At 39.4% G+C, this 22,207-nt stretch overlaps 1 protein-coding gene across 1 annotated transcript in view; it reads right to left on the minus strand.

Moving 5' to 3' along the window:
* Positions 1-21,410, minus strand: part of lrfn1 (leucine rich repeat and fibronectin type III domain containing 1) — a 158,426-nt gene extending 137,016 nt beyond the window's left edge. Inside the window, exon 1 of the mRNA XM_046072993.1 lies at positions 20,412-21,410. The gene's annotated coding sequence lies outside the window, so the exon portion shown is untranslated. The remainder of the gene's footprint in view (positions 1-20,411) is intronic.
* Between the last annotated feature and the right edge of the window lie 797 nt (positions 21,411-22,207).

The following is a 22,207-nucleotide window of genomic DNA, read 5'->3' on the forward strand; positions in this document are numbered from 1 at the left end:
TTCTAATGGTGGTAAAGTCTTAATTCTCTATCTCCTGGAAATAGAATTGTTTACTATTCTTGTCCTGTTTAATAGGAAACTGTGTGTTGAATTACTTTTGCAATCACGCTAGAAATTCAAATGTGACATATTATTGCAGATGGTGTTTTTATAGACAGAAAGTGATGCTATACCGCAGCACCTTCCAGCTCTATGACAGTCCTGGTAACCATTGGAAACAGCCTACTATGCAGAGGACAAAGGCAAACCTGAAGGATGGGACCTGCCAATGATTCCCCCTTGTGTGCAAGACTTACAGGCCATGTTGATTTACTGACAAAAACAAGGTCCCCTTCTGTGTGAGTCAATGCTGGTGCGAAACACTGCTCAAACAGGATTTTTCGCTCTTTACTGGTGCTCATCTCTCAAAGGTAATGGCTTGGAAAATCTGAATGTCTTTAAAAGGCAACAGGGACTACAAGGCCATTATACATTTCTTATTCTACTGACATTGCCCTCACAGCTTAGACAGGCCGACACGGAGGGTCACTAGCTTATTACTTTCTCATAGGCGGTACGGTCCAAATGAAGAGAAAGCTATCATAAAGACTTTATTTACTGATGGTTGCCGGTGTAACCTGCACATGGCAGGTTGATTTAGTGTCAATCCCAACCATAGCTACCCTATCATAATCATTTCAAGCATTTACAGGATGTGGAATTGGGAGTCCTAGCAGTAACAGCAGGTGACAGCTCAGCTCTTCATATGCTGTAATATTTACAGAGTAACCTTTACGTTACGTTTCAGGTCCAAAAAATACCTTAATCCGAAGGGTGATCAGACTCCAGCAAACCACCTATTAACAGGTGCAGAAAATATATCTGTGCACCATGAGAACATGTGGTCAATAGGTGGTGTACAAGATTTACCTCACTAAGCCGGCTTATACTTTAGCTCATAGCACTTCTAAGCTTCTTAACAAGTAAGCTCAAACTGAGCTAATTATTCATGGACAGCCTCCGTCTCAGGGAACACAGCCAGGGATGAGTACCTAAAATCATGAATTTTGTACTGTAACATATGGAAACAGTATAATTACCTATTTCACCATGCAGGAGAATCTCTCCGTGTTTTATCCACTGTAAAGGTATCATTGCTCTCGTCTATGCTTATTATTCTGAAAGTCTTACATCAGGCCATTGTCATCCACAGTCATTTGCTTCTGGCTTGCTAAGCTTAAACTGCGCAGCTACCATATCTTGATATTTTAAATTAAAACTGTAGGTCAGATGGGGATAGAATTTCTCTCATGTTTTCAAAATCAAGGCAAGCTTTTGTCCCCAAAGATTTAAAAGCTGACTCACAATGTTAATTGTTATCCATCTTAATACGGCTTCCCATGTGCCTTTGTCATTTTAATTTATCTACTTCAAAGTCAAAAGTCCCTTTCATCGTGTTTTTCTGTTATGTTGCTCACTGTCACCTTAAATGGGAACATTTTGAGCATCAGATAAGAGAAAGAATCTTCCTGACCACTAATATTAGACCACTGTAAATGTCAATTGTGTAAATTAGTAGACTGTTAGTCCACTGTAAATGTCAATTGTGTAAATTAGTAGACAACTAAAGAGCACTGTAAATCTGTGAATATAGTTCATGCAAAACATGACATTTATATGCCCAAGAAAAACCTGATAGAAATTGTGTGCATCTGCTGAAATTCATTTGCAGTTGCATCCGAGATCCCAAAATAACAGGACGTATTACATTTGCATACCATTAGCAGAGATAGTTCATTACATTTACATTCTAAATCCTGCTTAATCTTTTTTTTCCCCATGCACGTCTACATTGATTTTCACATGTATGTAAATTGCTTACAGAGGCACTTCATCACCTCACTGACAACTTTCTACCTTCATTCTGGTTATCAGCACATTACCTAAAAACTCATTTATGAGAGACAATTGGATCACCTGTTAGGATCATTGTTGCGCAAAGTAAACATAATTGTCTATGTAAGATTCTGCAGTAATCTGATCCAACATGATTAACAGTGAGATCCTAACAATGACAAACTCCCAGTCAAACATATTACTGTGAAAATAATTACTTATTTGAATAATAGTAGGACAGGCTTTTGTATGACAACCATAATGACCTTAATTCTAGCTGCATTGTAATGGGGTGGGCAGTGGGGAAAAGGTGAAAACTGTGCATTAAGCACTTTCTATAAACGATGACTAAATTAAGTAGCAACAAAGTACCTGTTTGTACGAATAGATGTACTGCTAAATTATGATGCTATCAGCCAAATTTAATGTAAATGTTATGCAAAATACTGAAGAGAAAATTCTACTTTCAATGTAGCATGTCTGTGTGTCAGAACAGTTCATGCATAATGTGAAAAAGCTACATTCAACTCCTGAAAGCAACTGAAGGTAATAATGTATGAACTGACCTTAAATGATGTATGACTCAAAATAGAAAAACAAAACTATATTGAAACTTTTACATAATTCACAGCTGATTAGTAAATTGAAAGTTAGGCCCACTATGGTGTATTTATCAGCCATTTTACTGCTTGATGCAAACATTTAAATTGTACTGAAAATTAGCAAAGTCACTTTTCATGACTTTAAATACATTGTCTACTCCATCCGATATTTCTCCCAATTTATAGCCAACCTAACAGAGTCAGTCAGTTGGTTGGCCCACCACATTGGTACACTATCGATCAATCAATCAATATCTACTGTATGCAAACAGCAAAATTCTCTACAGCATTTATGGCTCCCAGACGTACAAGCCTAATGACTTTGGTGATTCCCATACTTTTCTTCTAGCAACACTGTAAGGTTCACATTTTAGACTAGACAAGACAACTTTTAGATGGATTGCCATGACATTTGGTACATATATCGATTGTCCCCAGAGGATGAATCCTAATAACTTTGGTGGCAGTGGTTAACATTAAACCTGCTGTTAACAGATAGCTCAAAGCACCGCTGTTCCTATGTACAGCTTCAAAGAGCTCCTGACATGGCTGTAGACGTTTGTGTCATTCAGCTTACTGGTTTTGCATACACACACACCTGCCCTCAGATAATGGAAATACAAGCATACTGGATATTTTTTACATCCTACTTTAAAAGTGAAGAGGACAAAATTGAAAAAGGAAGACAAATGTGTCTATCTGGTGAAACTATATAATCATAACAATTTCTCAATATTTAATATTTAATAATATAATTGCAAAAATAGAACACTTTTTGTCTTTTACCAGTCTCAGATGTTTTCTTTGTCTTTGTCACGTTACAAGGTTAAAACAACCTTCAAACTTGTATTAAATATCAAATTAACTCAATGAAGACTATGATCTAAATGTTCACTAACTCCTGGAGTAATTACAGCTATATTTTCTTTTTCAGTCAAATAAAGAGAACTTCTCAAATAAGTTAGATAAGCCATTAAAATCTTTCACTTCTTGCACAAATACTGCATGGGATTCTAGGGAATAAAAATAACTGACAAATACTAGGCTGAAGACATCATAGTGACCACAACAACTACTGTACTGTTCTGCTTATGCTTGTATCACCTTAACTACATGGTACTAGGCCCTTCTTTGTCACATAAAATGTATGTCACCATGAGCCAAATCATTTGGAGTCTATTAAGTGTGCCTGGACCAGAATGATAGCGCTGTAGGCTCATCAGCCATATGTTAGGCCGCAGATTAGACTAGAGCCATGCTGAGAGAAACACCACCCTGCAAGTCAAACACGGAGGTGCATCTGTTTTAGATAAGGGTTGTTTTACATCTTTAAGTCTCTTTATTGCATATCTAATTAAAAGGGACAGTTGATTTAAAGTTTCACTGGTTGCCAAACAAAAGGCAGTACAGTGTCTTTTTAAATCAGCTTCAATCAACATATTTTTCAACATTCAGGATTTTCTGTCATAAGTTAAGATGAAGCATAATGCATCAGATCAACTTGCTCAAAATACCTTTACCTACATATTTTGTCTTATAAGAGTTTCACTTTCGCACAGTTTTAAAGGTTATTTTTTACAGTAAAACACAGTGGAGAAAGATGCAAAAGATGAGACAAAGAGAAAGGAGTCCCTGCAAAGTATCCCTGCTGGATTCAAATACCGCGTATCACAATTACATGGCACACACTTTATCCAGCTGAGCCACCAGGACGCCATGAACACCTAGCAGGTTTGAGGGATATTTGCTGCCATGGCAACGCAGCAAATAACACTGATGTGTCTTATCAACAACCCTACAAAGCAAAGAAAACAAAGAGCATGTGCCACAATGCCACACAAGTGAAAGTCAGTGCCATTGTCAACAGACTCAAAAATGATTGGAGGGTCTCAAGAAGGAAATCTACTCATCATTCCACATTATTCCAGTAGAACGGCATTTTTATTTTTTTTGAAGCAAATTGAAAAAGCATTGAGCCTAAATATCTGTATTTCTTTTCCCTAAAAATTGCCAGTGAACTTTGTCTCTGTGGATTTCACAAAGCTTTAGCCGCTACACATTACCATTAACATTAACATTTTAATCCCAATGATTTATTTTAATGTATGCTTTAATATTGAATTTCTTGTGGCTATGTATAACGATCACAGGAGACATCACTAAAAACCGTAAAATGCACAACGGATTTCACTGTCTAATACGATGAAGTCTCTTCCCCAAAGCTACTCAAGTGACAGCCAGCTGCCAAGTGCTCAGCTGAGTAATCTAAAAATTACTGACATGTCAAAATTCAAAGACATCTGTAGCTATAAAGACTAGGAGTGTAACGGTGGACAAAATTTATAGTATAGTAGGTGCTAACTTAGGATTACAATTCCAGACGTTTTCTCGTCAAAAAAGCAAAAGTAATAGAAATAAATGACAAAAACAGGTTTTTTGTCATTTATTTCTATTACTTTAATTTATTTTGAACATTAAACAGTGGCTCAATTGCCATCGTACTGTAACAGTTCAGGAACTTAAATGCTGGCATGTTTTCCATAAGACAACATAAGTAACGAAATAACTCTGACCTGTATACTTAAGTATAAAACAAATAAAAAATAAAAGCTAGTTCGTTAAAGGTACAGTAAGCGATTCTGGAGAAATCACCATAACAAAAAACATGATATAGGGTGTACAATGACACAGCAAGTAATGTAATTAAACTTAGCTAAGTTGTGGGTTAGCATACTGTTGCTTGTCAATGTTGCCAACTTGGTGAATTTGTCGCTATATTTAGCGACTTTTCAGACCCCAATAGTGACTCTTTTTTCAAAAAAGCGACTAGCAACAAATCTAGAGTTTGGTGTTTTTGGAGACTTTTGGAGACTGTTTAGCTTAGTTGATTGTAGACACGGATGAACAAAAGCACTGCATGCAGATCCCCTGTAACTGTAAAATTCAGCAGTTCTTATCAAATGCAACAGTCCCTTTGTATTGTAAACAAAAGGGAAACATTTTAGCAAATTTTAACAAAACTCCCTTCCACCTTCCGCAACTCCCACCATCATGCATGATGTGAATTCTGACGGAGTCTTGTAAACTTAGTTTAAATGACTGTGTAGCAGGTGGGCCCCGCGATGAAGGCCCGCCCCCATTGCGCTGAGAGTCTAGCTTTCCCCCAACTACATGGCTGTAGTTCTAAACATATTTAGGGTTTTTTTCCTCACTTTTTGTCTCTCCCACAACGTTATTCCTTTCTCCTACAGCGTCCATCACAATTACATGCACATGGCCAATTATGCAAATTAGGCAATGACATCACTTAGCAACACAGTTAGCAACACTGACGAATCTAACATGAAGCTAACATGCGGAGAGGAGCCAGAGCCAGCACATCAGCTCCAAACAGCATTGCTCACAACTCTCCTGCTACTATAGCTAACATTGCAACAACAGTATGAGAACTAGAATGTAAGATGACTGCCCGTGGGCATGTCATTTAACGTTACCTCACAAGTCATGGCTGGAACAGCTTGTGTGCTAGTTCCAAGAGACTTTGTTAGTTTCCCATTTACAGAGCCAGAGTACACGCCAAATTTTATCAGAGCTGGACAGCTAGCTGACTGTGAGGAGATATTCACTAAATTTGACAAAAAGCGATATTTTGGATTAGAATCACTTACTCCACCTTAAGACAAGTGCATCATTTTTAATTAGCTTAAATAAAAATAATATAAATAAATAAAGGCAGCAATTTTTGCAAGTTCAAGCAAAGTTAGCCAAGACTATTTATTTTAAAAAATTGTTTATCCGCATTGTCCGAGAAGAAGACAGATCTGTTTGCAATGCACAGCCATTGGAACCTGTGCATTTTTTCTCCACACTGGTCGGCCACACACACTCACCAACTGACTGAACGCTGAGTTGATGTGCGTGTTTATGCGACAGAGATCATATCATCAGGTTAAAAGCAGGTGGGAGGCTGACGGTGTAAAGGTCTATGGGACTTTGGCTGCTCTGTGACAGATTCAACTTTATATTCTCGTTTGACAAAAGTCTGGATGTCATATTTGGCGCGCGCATCCTTGCGCAGCAGCACTGCAGGAGAGAGTCTGATGCGCATGTTATGTGGATTGTCCTGCTGTCATCGCTTCCGCTGGTTAAGGTGATAATTAACAGCAGGCTAAAACAGCCCTCAGGTCACCACGGCCAGTCAGCAATATTTACTTCCATATATATATATCTCGTTACATATGGACGCTTGGTCAAGACCCCTTGGCGTAGCTTTTTAACTCTCTGGGTAATAATAAAACAGCATTTTGAAACAGCATGTTGTCAACGTTGTGAAATGCTGCAATTTGGTTAGGTTAAGGAAACATAAGTACTTGGTTAGGTTGAGGAAAATATCATGGTTTGGGTTAAAATAACTACATTCCATACGTCAGTTTATTTACATAAACCAAAATTAATGTTGACTTTTGTGTCACACAGGAACGAACACCAGTCTCCTGGTTGAAACTCTGTCTTTTCTGTTAAATATCATATACCTACCTTCCCCCACTGCATTGAACTACGATGCTATGGGAATCCCCAGTGCGTTACAGACGCCAATGGGTCTTAACAATGTTTCCATATGCAGAGATGGGGACTCGAGTTTGAGACTCGGACTTGAGTCCGACTTAAGTCGCACACACAGTGACTTCAGACTCGACTTGAGACTCGTCCTCAAAAGACTTCAGACTTGACTCGGACTCAAGGTGCAGGACTCGTGAACAATGTTTATTTTTAGGAAACGTCTGATGAGCTTGCTGTTATTCCCCTCCCTCCGTTACTTATAACCTGCCTACGTAACACGTAGTATCAGCTGCTCGCAGCCACATGTGAGAGAGGACACCAAACACCATCAGCTGCTGTGCCATTCTTCATAAACTTTGGCTTTAAAACTTCATACAACAAGGCCCAAACAAAGAACCACTGAACGCAAAACAGGTTAGTAACCTGAGGTTAGTAAACATGTTTAGCTCAGCATTGGCCACCTAACTTTACCTTGCTTCTTGCTTTAGCTACGACCTACGGGAGTTGAACTTCGACTGTCGTTCATTATGAAAAGATGAATGAGCGCTTGTTTGCTTGCCATACTTGTGGTAGTCGATTAACATAATCATTTACGTCCCGCTGGCTGCCATCACGTTAATTATTAACGTTGGTTGCAAATAGGTTACAGATTTATTGTTGATCATGTAACATTACAGTTTTATTTAGTTATAAAGTTACACTGGGTTTGAGAGTCTGGGAAATGACTTAGAGTAGTTTTCTGTCATTAACTGCATTGCACATTACATGGTTGTGCTCTGTGAAAAAAAGGTTACAGTTTTACTGGGTTTGAGAGTTTGCGGGGGGTGTTGACTTACAGTAGTTAATAGGCTGTCATTAATTGCATTGCACATTACATGTACTGTAAGTGAAAAACAGGTTACAGTTACAGAATTCCTTATAGCTATGCAGTTTTATAAGCAGCCTGGATTGAACGCAGCAGGTACAACATTCATTACAACCACAAGTGACTTGAGACTTAACTTGGACTCTTGCTCAGAGACTTGACGTGGACTCTAGCTTAAAGACTTGTGACCATCTCTGTCCATATGTGATGAGTTGGAAGTGAGAACAGGTTGTCTGAGGTGAAGTGCTCGTAGATTCACTATGTGAGGGACGTTACAGGTCTCTGACGTATTTGTTTTTTCCTGGTTCCTACTTTCTCTCACTGTGGGACTATCTCCATAATTTGGTTCCATGGATTTCATTATCATGATTTTTTAAGAATCACTGAAACTGAAGGTGTAGATTCAGAGCTCATTATTGTTTGAAAGAGTTCAGGGGTTTAAGGATATCGATCACAGCCTCTCTCACCCTCACATCCCAGTCAGACAAATTAAAAGTGTCTTTTTTCTTTACTGCTTTTCTTGTCAAAAACAACTGGTGCACTGCCAAAATTCTACGGGTGGAATTTATACGCTAGGAGATTAAAATAAATAAAAACTTTTTTGACACGAATTGTTCGGGTCACACAGCACAGTGATGCAGTGGTTAGCACTGTTGCCTCACTGCAAGAAATTTCAAACCCAACGGCCAACCCAGTTTGCATGCTTCACTTCCCTTTCAGCGTCGGCCGATGGCCGTGCTGTTCACACTACACAACTTGCCGTCTTGTGACGGGAGTCTTGAAGTTGTTGTGGCGTTCACACTACGTGACTGATAGGTGACAGGGGGTCACACACTACATGAGCATGTCACCCGACTCTGGTCTCTAAACCACGTTTTCTCAAGAAAACACACGTGAAATGTGAAACGGGAAATGACATGACCTACACACGAAACAGCTGTTGTTTGTTATTACAAAGATAGCAATTATAAAGACAAAGAATATGGGTGAAAGAATGGATTAGCACACACAGGAAGCAGGGATTGTCTGAGCTACAGAGAGAGCTGGAGGTGAGTAAAAAGTGTTTTGCAGTGAAAAAGTAGCTGCCTGCTCTGCCAGCTGCCTGCTCTCATTGGCTGGATGTGGATGTCGAGTCGGCCGACTTCTCCAGATATTTGGCATGCTAGACATCTGGCAGACGACTGCGAAGTGGCAGTGATGTGTCGGGGAGCCGTTTTGATGCGTCGCTGAGTAGTTCACACGTAACGACTGGCGACCGCAGATCAACCGCTGATCTACTCCCGATCACAGCCTGACCGTCGTCGAGCGGCAAATCGGGATAAAAATCGTGTATTGTGAACTAGGCTCGTAAATTGCCCATAGGTGTGAATGTAAGCGTGAATGGTTTGTTTATCTCTATGTGTCAGCCCTGTGATTGACTGACGACCTCTCCTGGGTGTACCCCGCCTCAAGCCCAATGATCGCACCCTCCAAAGGCAAAGCAGGTATATCTAATGGATGTTCACTGGACGTACCAAGCCAAGAAGTCGCATACCGAACCAAACGATCTTTACACTCCTAATAAAGACATTTATGAGGTATACCTTAATTTAATGAATGACTTTGACACTTACGGATGTAATGCACTCCCAATTGTAGATGTTCCTCCAGTGCCTTCTTGTTAATACAGTAGTAGATAGTAATGATAGTGTTGACGTGATTCAGACTTCGAAAGGACTTTTACACAATTAAGCCATATTTAAAATACTGTCACGATGGTTGCAATGATAATACAGAAATATATTTATGTTGTAATTCAATTTCAATCCCCTATTTAAATAATAGTGTTATTAAAATGCCTGTGTAGTCTAAACACACTCAAGATACAATAGAAGCATTAACTGCTGAATGTCTTATCACAGTCAGTCAATCGCCTTCTCCTCCCCAACGGTGGATCAAAGGGGTATCCATCTGCTATTACTGAGCTAATGCCATGCGCTCTTTCAGTTAGAGGATTTCTCAGATGTTATCTCCTTTTCATCCTGAACCGGAGCTTTATTTCCTCTGAGACATGCACTCAAAAAGCAGCACCCAATCTAGCAAAACAAACAAAGTATGAGACAAGAGCGAAGGGTAATTGTTTTAAGATTTATATTTCACTGTTTTTAACATTAACATGCAACATTTTACCAATTAGGTTATGTATCTGTATTAATTTATGGATGCTTTATTAGAAAAATGTAAGGCAACAGAGGCCAAGCAGAGTCAATAATTGATTTTGAGATTCAAATCTTACCTCACTGCTGAGCTCAAGCATGGAAATCCTGAGAAATCTAAGTTGCCTTTGGTTAGGAGAATTAATAATTAGAGACACTGACAGCAAAATGCTCCCTAAATGAATGTGATCTCATCCCTGCGGAATGATCTTGGACCCTTGAGGTGAGATATGTGTACATAAATAAGATTTTCCTAAAGCTATGAAAACTAGAGAGAAAGTTATCTAATCTTTGAAGCAGGGCTGCTATGAAAACAAATAATCGACTATTCAGATTATGAATTGCAAAATGACTGATGATCAACTTTTAAATTTAGCTTAGGGCTGTTTAAGGCATATGCTAACAGTAAAGACAATAAAATGAATACTGCATTCAAAAATACATATTTTAATGAACTTTGAAATGACCATTTCAAAGTAGGGTTGCAAAAAGTTGCTTCTCTTAACAGTTCTCTTAACAGTTATAAAACTTATAACTCTCTTATAACTTACTTGGTGAAGAATCAGATGCTGGACTCTGAGTTGAATACTTAGAAATATGCAAGTGGTATCTGCATGTATACTAAACTAATCTAATATTTTGCTCTGTTCCTTTAGTAGAGTTGATATTTAAGTGTAGGGATGAAACACTTTGATGGCTATATTTTCTCACTTTTAAAAGACAAAACAACAATTCTTTAGGTTGAAAATATAATCTGCAGATTAATCAATAATGAAAATTATTAGTTAGTTGCAGCCCTAAGAGCAATTTGAAAATATTCCATCAAGAAGAAACCTCCCTTTATTAATAAATTTACCTCAGTAACAGCACTTAGGACCCGAACCCTCTTGTCCATTTTAAAGGCTCTTACAAACACCAGATAAATGTAGTGCAGCAAAAAGCTCAGTATTTCCCTTTGAAATGCAATTAAGTATATGTTCGAGAAGAATGGTAAACCTGAGGTCAAGTACCAATATCGTTATACTAAATCAGTAAATATACTTCCCATCTCTCCTACGTTAACTGATACATGAAGCCCTGCAGGATAAGCCTGGATAAGTCTTCAACCATCCATTCATCTAAACATCCAGGAGGAGGCTGACACGCTTTATGAATGTCCTACATCACTAATCTTGGCCACCATAAATGAGGCCCTTTTAGTCAATAGACAGCCAGATCACAACGACTACATCCAGTCATTATCTATCAAGTCTCTCGATTGAGAAGCCCGATCTAATGACCTGATCTTGCTGAAGCCCGCCAAAGTGCATCATCAATAACTGCAAGCATGGATGGCTCCGAAAGGCCAAAAGCATGCCGCTATTGCCTGTTGGAAGATAATGACTCTTTAAAGAGATTATCACTTTACATTGCTGGGCTGGTTTGTTTGCCAGTTTGCCACATAGTATATTGATGTTGGTATCAAACAATAAAGCTTTCATATCGTTTCACATCTCAGCACCACTCATACGAATATGATATACAGCTGACCTTCTACTGGGCACTGTTTGCTCTGACATGAGTTTGGTTGCCGTGTCTCAATGCATCTTGACAGACAGGTACGCTAAGGGCTGAGAATGTTATGCTACTGTAGTTTTTCTTTCGACAGTGGAGCATGAGTTGGTGGAGCTTTGTTTTGCCAGTTCATATTTCATGTAAGTCAACGTCACCCACCTGCCCTTAGTGCAGGCCCTTACAGATGATTCCCCACATCACAAAAGATTCAGTCGAGAACATGGCATGCTGAACCACTCATCCTTCGGCTGATTTGTCTTATATAAGCATGCCAGTTTAGAAAATGGGTAGTGTAGAAAAAAAACAATGCTTTAGGCTAATTGAATTCCAGAGAGAGATTTCCAATTTTAAGATAGCAGTCTATGGGGCAGAGTATTACCTTTGCAATGGCCTCATCCTCATTTCTTTAAAACATTTACAACTTCTAACATTAGCATTTACATTTATGGCATTTGGCAGACTGGCTTATTCAGAGTGACTTAGAGTACTGCTCAGTTTTCATAATTAGGACAACAGCATCGGATCAACTGAAGACATTTCGAAGCAACCTGATCATCCCAGCATTCAATCTACCATAAGTGTCCTACAGAGAGTTAACTGGTGTGCTAAACTAACAAGTTTCTACTCTTTCCCTTGAATGCATTTCCATTTATGTAGGACACAATAGGCAGTCGCACTTCACTTAGTGCAATATAGGATACAATCTTTATTGTAGAAAATGCTGGGCAGAGTGCTCACATTGTCAGCATGGCAATTTCTTTGCACTGAAATAGTACCTTCTGTTGCATTGTATCCCAATAGTTAATAGGCATTCCACAGGCTTTAAGCACATGTTACCTAGATTGTACCATTATAGTTATTAGATGGATTATTATATGCTATATTTGGCTGAAGATGCTTTGTGACTTGGCAGTAGTTTCACAAAGAACAGTGTACACTTGATGTACTTCACATAAGGCTCTGTTCCAAAAGAAATAAAGATAGTTTTTTGGATATTGTCAGTGCCCCATTAAAGGACAGGAGCATTTTCAAAGAGGTTTTGACAGAAATCCTCTTTGAGGCACTGGGTGTTTTTTTTCCCACACAGTTTTCAACAGTGTCACTGCTTACTGTCTGGAAAATGGTGTTAATCACAGCACATTGTAGTGTTGAACACAATTACACACCAAATGTATTGCCATTTAACAGTGTCATAGATGTTTTTATGTCTGGTTTCTCCTTGGTGTATCCCATCACTGGCTAAAGCAGGCTCTGTTATGTACAAATTAGCCAAATAGCCCAGAAAATAAACTAACAAACAAGGAGTATGTGTAAGAGAAAGTGACACCAAGGACAGACACACATTTATGGCCATTTGGATGCGTTATTAGGCACAAAAACTATTAAATGCTTAAAATTTGCCAAAATAAATGGGCAAAAACTACATTTAAAAGCTGGGTCCCTTATTATACTAGAATTATACTTAGAGTATGTAACGTGTTCACAATGGTAATGTGACAAAATGAAGTAAACTCAAAAAAGTCCCTTGAAAACACTTTTTTCCCCTTTCTCTTTGCAATTTTTAAAGTTTTGGCAATAGCACTCTAAAGTCGCCGTTTGATTGATGTCCAATGACACGCATATTTATCATTTCCTCTTAGTATAAAGAGGTAATGTTGTTTATGTGTACTAACTAACTAAATGCAAAATCAGTACACTTTCTTATTAATTATTAATTTTGGCAGGGGTTACTCTGGTGGCTGAGGGGCCTAAATTGCCTCAGGCTGACTTGGATGGTGATGGGGAACATTCAGTAGATGGATGAATGTAACGGTAGATGGACTTTACATAGATACATCCATTAAAAGGACCGAGAATGGGTGCTGACTCACCCTGAAAAGAAGCTGTAGCTATATAAATGTAAATGATGTACTATGTAAACTATATTATGCTGATCTCTGCTATACGCAGCATGGTCATCCACTGCATGCAACACATGAAAATTTTATGCAGGATTAATACGGCCTACTAAACAGAAGGTCAGAGTGTAGCACATGGGAGTCACTGGACACAATCCAGGGGTACAAAAATCTATTCAAAGAAAACAAGTCCATAAATATCACCAGAAACAAGTATAAATACTGAAATTAACTCACTATTGGAAACATCAGCAACAGCTCCTGTAATTAATAGCTAAACATCAGTGAACAGTTTGGAAACAAGGATAAAGACATCGAATAGATGTTGATCTGAGGGAAGGACTTCTGAGCCAGGCTTCAAGCTCTGTGTCAGCAAGAAATCCACCCTGCTCATGTATGTGTAAAAAATGTGCTAATCGGTGTTGTTATACTGCTTACTTAAGAAAGGTGGAACAAAATGAATAGACCACACTGCACAAACTCTTCATTGAGCAGGTTATGAGTAGGTTGTCTGTTTACAAGCAATTTTGTTTTTTTCTCATTTTCACATAACACGCATATTTTATCTGCAATGGCCATAATGAAGATTTAAATTACATTCACTACATCCATTAATTTCAGAAAACATTGATCAATACATTTCTTTAAAAACTGTTCTCAACTGTACCTTAAATCTATTCTGAGGAGAATGTGCTTAATATTTATAAAGTTATAAAGCTTTCAAAGATGTCAAAGATTTAAACAGCAATAATCTGTAGCTTTACACTAATATAGTGTCCCAGACCTCAAGATAAACCTGCTAGGTTGTTATTGTTTCAAAAAAGCCCAAGGCAGTAATTTATCAGTTTGTGAATCTTGTGTGCATGTTAGATAAATATCAAATAACACATGCACCAGAGCAGGCAGTGAAGTACTCTAAAACTTATTTCATGGATTCGGGCCAAATGCGTGGATAGTCTGCTGCTGCGGTTCCTTTGAGGTCCCTTAAGCTATGCATTTTTGTGATGATCAAGCCTCGTTAGACTATAATCAGTGCAGCAGTGGTCTTCTGTAAGGCACCGATGAAATTCTCCTCACACACATTCAGACTATAGGGAGAGATTTTAATCAAGGCAAGTATAATTTTTCCACTAATGTTTGTCACCTCCAAAACAAGAAATCAAGGTGCCTGATTGTGAATGTCACAGAATTCTATAAGCTCTATGATTAAAATATTAGGACTTTGTGGAAATATTAAAGCACAGAAATAGACTAATACAATAATATATATATACACACACACAGTATATATAATCTGTATTCTTGTTGCACAACATCAAACAGCATAAATGGAAACATGTCCACATCACACAACTTTCCTGGAACAACATGCATAGATACTTTGAAAAGATAACCAGATAGAATATGGTCAATGACAAGATATTATTCACAGACTTTTTGTTTTTGCACTGGGGTGCTAGATTATGCATGTGTCTCTGTTAAAGCCAGACATTCAACCAAACAGAGAAAACAGAATGTGAAGGTTGAGGCTCTTAACTGTTCACTTCACAAGAATAGTTAATGCTTCTGCGGTCTTCTAGCCTTTAATAGGCAGCAGAGTTAGACATCTCCAATGAAGCTGGTGCAGTCTGATGAAAGCACGCCATACGACTTTCTGACAAACAAATCAATATGTAAGGACAGAGCCATCTCTCATCATAGTAGCATATTCTGTTTTAGTAATTCATGGAGGCATTATCTTTTTCCTAATGCCTCAGTCAAGAATGAATAGCGGATTAAATGCACTACATTTTGACCGATGTTTCCAAGTTCAGAGAAGAATGTCTTTATAGGAATAGCAAGCCCTGTGGTAGTAAGCGCTGCACAATAATATATTGTTCTTATGCATTATTTAATGGGACTGTGGGGAAGATAGTGTTTGTGTGCATTTCAAATTCTGTATGAGATCATGTAGCTCTCTTAATTGGCTTTCTCAAGAGAGCCAAAGGGAAATGCTGTTCTGGCAGAAGATATTGATCAATATGACCAAATGCAGCAACTGAAAGCATGATCTAAATCAATGTCACTTTCAGGTAAACAGTAGAAGACTAGAAGCTGCAGTTTAAGATATCACTGGAAGTTTGCTATTATGCTACACTCAGACATTGTTTTGTGTTTACATAAAGATATCATATTGCTTTTTTAAATGGCCATGTAAAGGCTCTGACACAGTGTTGGGAGCAACAGTTTAAAGCTGCCACAGTAGCAGGATGACTGCACAACAGTGGTGCTTGAGGTAGACAGATGCCACCAATAATTTTCTTAACCGAGTCAACAGAGGAAATGGGCGACTGGCTGGTACCATGCAATAGATTGCATGGGTATACACTGTGATGCTCCTCTGCAGTTTAAATCCCACATGATCTACAGTATGTGACATGTTTTTCCCAATTGAATATTTCTGTCAAGACAGTTGAATATGGTATTTGGATTTTGATGGCTGCTTACCACTGAGCTCAGCTGGGTGTTCAATATCATACCACATCCTGCACAGTATTCCTGAAAGAATTAGCTCTCTAACATCCATATAGATCTTTATGTGAATCTGTATCCCTCCTTCAGACAACTAGTCTCTGAAGATTGCTCTCCACTGTTTCCTTCAATAGCCCCCCCACACCAAGCTCCCATTGTTCATTCTGGTCAAACCCTATTGCTCCATTTTACATGTGACACTCATCATTTAGTACTAAGCAGGTCAGTCTTTAAGCACCAGTGTTATTCGCACTAACCTGTTTTATCAGTCATTTCCAGAAACAAACAACTTTGACTTAGCCATCGTTAACATTCATGCTTCGGGCACACGTCCATGCTCCGTGACAATAAATGACAGTTTTCCTTATTCACATGTACTGCTCAGAGGTGAGAGTCTAAAAGCCTCAGAGATAAAAGGAGTCATGCAGCAATCATTATTTCAAAGGTTACCAAGTCAGAATACGAATGTTCTCAAGACATACAAAACCATCACATGTGTGAACGTGCTCCCATGCGTGCTCTGTTTTATGCACTCTTTAGTTTTATTCTTGGAAGGTTTTAGAGAGTTTTCTGCTGTTTTGCTTGTACTGCAGTTGAAGACAGTTTGTTTTGTCTCAATTCATTGATTATTTTGCAAACAAGCACGTTTGTTTGCCTAACATATTTGTAGTGAGTGTAGTTCGATCATTACTCCATTTTCAACACTACTTGTCCTGTGTTGAAAATGGATGTCGCAGGGGACAGCAGCCCTTCCCAGCACACAATGGGCAAGAGGCAAGGTATACTCAGGACAGGTCACAAGTCTAACACAAAGCTAATAAAGTCACACTCACCTTCGAACAGGGAAAATAAAGGTTCCAATGCACATAAAGTCAATAAAACTTTCTGATTCTGATAACAGTGCATGTCTTTGGGATGGGTTTCTTTTATGCTGGTTTTCTCTCACACATTCGACATAATGCCCAACATGCTGCACAAAACATCTTTTTTGTATCCTCAACCACTGTCAATTAATTCATTATGTAACGTGTAAGAAGAAACATTCTTTGAACAGGGTAATCTGTACTTGCTGTCAAATATATCACATCAGTGATCAATAGCTCTGTTCATGACTTGCAAAATGTCACTGCAGTAACCTTTTAGTGTAATATTTTATTGCTCTTACCTTTTGCTCTTTTGAAATTTGAAAGTTTAAAAGTGGAAAGTGTAGTATGCCTCCTGAGGCCTGTATGTTATTTACCTGTGTTTCCTCCAGTATTCAGTGCTTGGAGTGCACCACTGATTTCTTGTGTCACTTTGTTACTCTCTAACCTTAAAAAATAAATTCCAGGGGTAGTTTTAGTTTAATTGCTTCAGTGCTTTGGTGGCTACTCCTTTTGATCTTTTTGGCTAGTTGTAATTATGCTCTTCCTTAACTTTTTCATGCATCTTGAGCACTAAATAACTTGACTTGCCTTGGGAGAAACATCTATCTCATTCTGTCGACTGATAGCAACTTAATTGGAACTTACTTTCTCCTTTCTTTACTGGGTAGTCCAGAAGTCACTGTCTTATTGTTTGACATAATTTCTTTAAAGTCTGTCACTGTTTGCATCATATTATCCTTTGACGCTTTGTTGTTTATTTCCAGACAATGCATGAGTACAAAGGCAGTCTGAGTTTCAAAAGGGGAAATGCAAATTCCTTCACATAACAAGAGCAGTCCACTGACCCTTCTCATCTTCAACAAACTACTTTCCCAGCTGGAATCAGACCCTTATCACTGCACCCCCAAGCCAGCACACATTACTGTGTGGTACTGTGACATTGAACATAATTGTGTATGGGACTGACTGAAAAGCATGCATGCTACTGTAAAAGTCACTTACTGCATACCGTCTTTTAATTATTAAGAGTAGCTTGAAAAACCTTAATCTCTTTTGCAAATGTGTACATTTAGCAAATGTCAGTCTGTGAGCATGACTCACTGTAAATGGCTATTTTAATATGCCTTGGATAGAGAACAAAAACAGGTTGATACATTCTGTTATGAAGTCTTTTATACTGCCAATCAATAGCTTGTGCGTGTTGTTATTCTCTCATTCCGGCAGTGGCTGATAACCCTCTACTGGTCCCGATTTCATAATGCCAACACATGACACCAGCACCATGAGCAGCTGTTGTAACACAACGCAACAGAATGGCAAGGAAGAGAGACCCCATTAATCTCACCCCATGGTCCGTATATAGCAACCTATAAAGCAGGAACCATTGTCACTTTCTTTTTATGCATTACCTGTTGAGATATGAATTTGTTCTGCCGTCGTCTCCTGCCTGCAGTAGCATTGTTAAACGTGGAAGTATTGGCAATAATGCATGATAATGATAATGACCATCCTGTCTGATTTCATTAGGCAAACACATGACAGCAAGTGCTCTGAGCTTCTGCTGTAACATCCTGCAACACATTGAGAAGCCAAAGACCTGATCATCACCGCTTGCAGCACACACATCTAATAAAAAAATGCACATCTAAATACGTAAGAGCCCTGCTGCACGCACTGTTAATTCAAATTACAAATCCAATAAAGCTCAAGGGTATCAACCCTCCAAAGAAAAACCTAATTAACCTCTGTTTTTAGAAGTCTTTTCAAGTTCCTTATGTTAAAACCTGTATGATGCACAGCTTTTACCAAACATAATTTCAATTTGCCCCATTCACTCAGCCATTCAAAAACACAGGGTTCAGCCTTTACTGAAACACATCACAATAACAGTGAGCCAAGCCCCTGAGCTAGCTGCTTGAGAGTTGTTTTTTTTTTTACATAAAAGCCTTAAATGACGTATACAATACGATTTTTGTATTGCTCTTAGACATAAGAGGCATCTGACACAATATGGAACAATGCCAATACCTCGTGACAACTTTCATATTTCATCTTACTGTGGAATTTCAGTAGACAGTTGTATAGAGGTGGCACAGTGTAGGGACATACATTCAGTCTTAAGGCTCCCCAAGAGTAAAGGAGAGTGTATACAGTAGATGCAGCTGGTAGTCACTCTTTTCCAATAGCACCGCAAGCTGCAGTAACACTCACTGCATGCCCTGATGTAGCAACACGGCTGGCCAATGCCTACATCTTCCCCTGGGGATGTCTTGGAAGGTATTATGCGGATAAAGCAGAGCTATATGAGGGATGTTCACTTGACTTTAGTATAAGCATATTGACATCTAACCCCACCTCAATCTAATAGATTTACAACCTCGCTACCTCCACGCAGGCATCCTGAACCCTCACTTCTCCCATCTGCTGTTGCCGATATCCTCTGAGTGATGACATATATACAGATACTTCCAAAAACCAGACACTGACCTCTCCTGCCCTGCATGCCAAAATCTGAATAGCCTGAGTGTAACAAACTTCCTAAACATGCTGAGTTGAATCTGAGGAGGCAGAGCTTATTGAGTAACTAGAAAATGATGAGAGGGGCTAAAAATTCCAGCTGCAAACGTAATTGCCAGCATTCTCTCACAGCGCCCATGAGATCATTATCATGCTGCATCAGTGATTCTGTATCCCTTTATCATCTCTAAACCTGCTTAGCTGATTGTCAAAAACCAAGATGATGTGCAGTCCTCTAACTTGCATACACAGTGCGCACACACTGCTGAGGCCTCCACTCACCATAAAACAAAATAATCATCTGGCTACATGGCTTTAAACTCAACTCAAAGGGACACTGACACGTTTTCCTAATCATTCAAGCTCTGTGGCTCCACAGTAAAACTGTCCACTCTCTCAGCATTCAGTGCAATTTGCCCTAATGGGAGGATTTCAGTGCTGCTGCTAATTTATGAAAAGTCTCTGCATAGTGCTGATGCAGACACGCCCGGGCTGGGCCATTTCCACACGGACTCCAGTCTCTGGGAATTCAACTCATATGTCACTGTTTAACCATCTTCATTGCACAGTTTGGAGCCACAATACAGCTACAGTATGATAGGGCTGTTTGGGCCTATCTAACAGACTGTACTGTAACACTATCAATAACTGCTCCACCACATGAGAGCTGAATTTCTCAAGTAGCCTGAACACATATCTGCTAGACATCATATTATCCAGCAGACTACTGTGAATGGCTGTCTTTAAAGTAAACTGCACATTAAGCAAGGAAGACATACTAGAAATAGATATGTTGCTGCTTAAGATAGATAGATAGATAGATAGATAAATAGCAGGCCTATAATTCTACATTTAGTAGTTTGCACAATCAATGCGGCACATCACATTTTTGGACATTGTTCAGCTCGTCAGAGGCACAGATTCATCCACACATGTGTCAAGAGTGCAAAGTCTACAAAGTGACTTACCAAAAGTGAGACTAATAAAGCAGATGCCGAAGGGTTGATCCTATTGCACATGATTCCCGCGGTCCACACACTCGTATCATTGGATAAATTCACAACGAATCTCAGACGGTAGTTCATTTATTCCATATTCACGCGTAAAACCTTCTCATCGGGCTGGTAAGGGCTTGTGCTGAAAAAATCCAACGGACGTGATGAGCGACAATCTGCTGCTGAAGTGTCATCAACAAGAGACAGTGGGATATCTTCTACCTGCGTCGGGATGAAACCCCACCTTAAATCCCTGTACGATCCGATAGAGGCGTTAAGGCAGAAAACGTAAAGCTGAAATCCCAAAAATCCAAAAGCTCAGGAGAGTCCGAGGCTTTCGTCCGAGCCGCGTTCAGAGGGGTTAAAGCGTTAGTACGTGGTCGTATCAAGTCCCCCGCGTAAGGGGGTTGTAACGCAGGAATACGGCGGAATTAAATGCCCATTAAACCTCACGCTTGTTATAAACTGCAGTACGGATAGTGCCAGGACAGAAAGCTGAATCCGGGGCTCTTTTTGAAGCGATAGATTGCGCTCTTGAAAAAAGCCTCTGCCGGTTGAAGGTTGGCGTAAAATTCAGGCTTCGGGTCCGTCAAAAATCACGAAGGTCGAACCGTCGACACCAGTTTTCTAGTAATAACAGAACTACAGTGCAGGTATCACGCCTGTTTTACTGGCAGTTGTTTGCCATTACTGTAGCCATTTGTTGTCATAAGTTCCCCTGTCTGAAGCGCAATGAAGGAATCCCACCCATGCACTGATGCCGTGTTTTTTCCTTTCTCCTTATGCGTACCCATGCGAGCAATTACTTTTCATACACGACTTGGTCTGTCCTGCTCCTCAAACAAAGCAATGCGGTCGATTTCTCCAGGCGTGATGTGGCAGGGAAGCTTGCTGTGTCCTACAGAACAGGCAGCCTTTGAAAATGCGCCTCTACTCCTCATGCGGGCGCCCACCTGCGTAATAAGAGCCCGATATAAATGAATACATGTTGTCACGCCATGATGTCTGGAGCAGAGCAGAGCCAAGTGGCCGGTGGACAAATTCTTGGTATCTCAGGAAACGACTGACACCTTTCATGGGCAGTGTATCACAATGTCTTTTGAGCTGCATTTAAATAATATACACGGCCAACCGAGGGATTCTTTCTCTGTGGTGAAGATAAGAAGAAATTGTTTTTTCAACATGACGGTGGGTTCATGTAGAGAGGAGGCGCTGTGAGGTGTTTGTGATACTCCGGGATGGGCTGGTAGCTAATGGTCCAGCACAAGATACTGCAATGGTGGGGAGGGAAGTGACGGTGGGCTGTTGGGTCAGTGCTGCACACCATAGGCATAATGTTGTTTAGGCTGTAGCCTACTCTTTTAATTACTTTATTTTTTTTAATCTTCAATGCCCGACATAATAAGCAGAAGCACAAATAACGTGATCACCCACATGTCTCATGCTTTACTTTGCTGTGGAAGAAGACGCACTCCTCTTGGCCCAGATCAATGGAAATGAAATATCCAGTGTATAGAAAAATAAACATGAATATCCTCCCACCAGAAAAAACAATGTGTAATCCTCTCAGAGTTGCAGAAGAAAGCCAGAGACAGCCCATCCTTCATCATAATGTTCAATGTGCCTCTAAGAAGAGGATAACATGTTTTCAGTGCTTTTTCTTGCATATTCAACCCCAAGTTTATTGTCTGCCTGCATGGAGGACATGACAAATCCTGTCAAATCCAACTGATTTTACAGCCTGAGCATCACACATATTGCACAGACTT

This window comes from Micropterus dolomieu, linkage group LG17 (assembly GCF_021292245.1).
Source record: "Micropterus dolomieu isolate WLL.071019.BEF.003 ecotype Adirondacks linkage group LG17, ASM2129224v1, whole genome shotgun sequence".
Lineage (NCBI taxonomy): Eukaryota > Metazoa > Chordata > Actinopteri > Centrarchiformes > Centrarchidae > Micropterus > Micropterus dolomieu.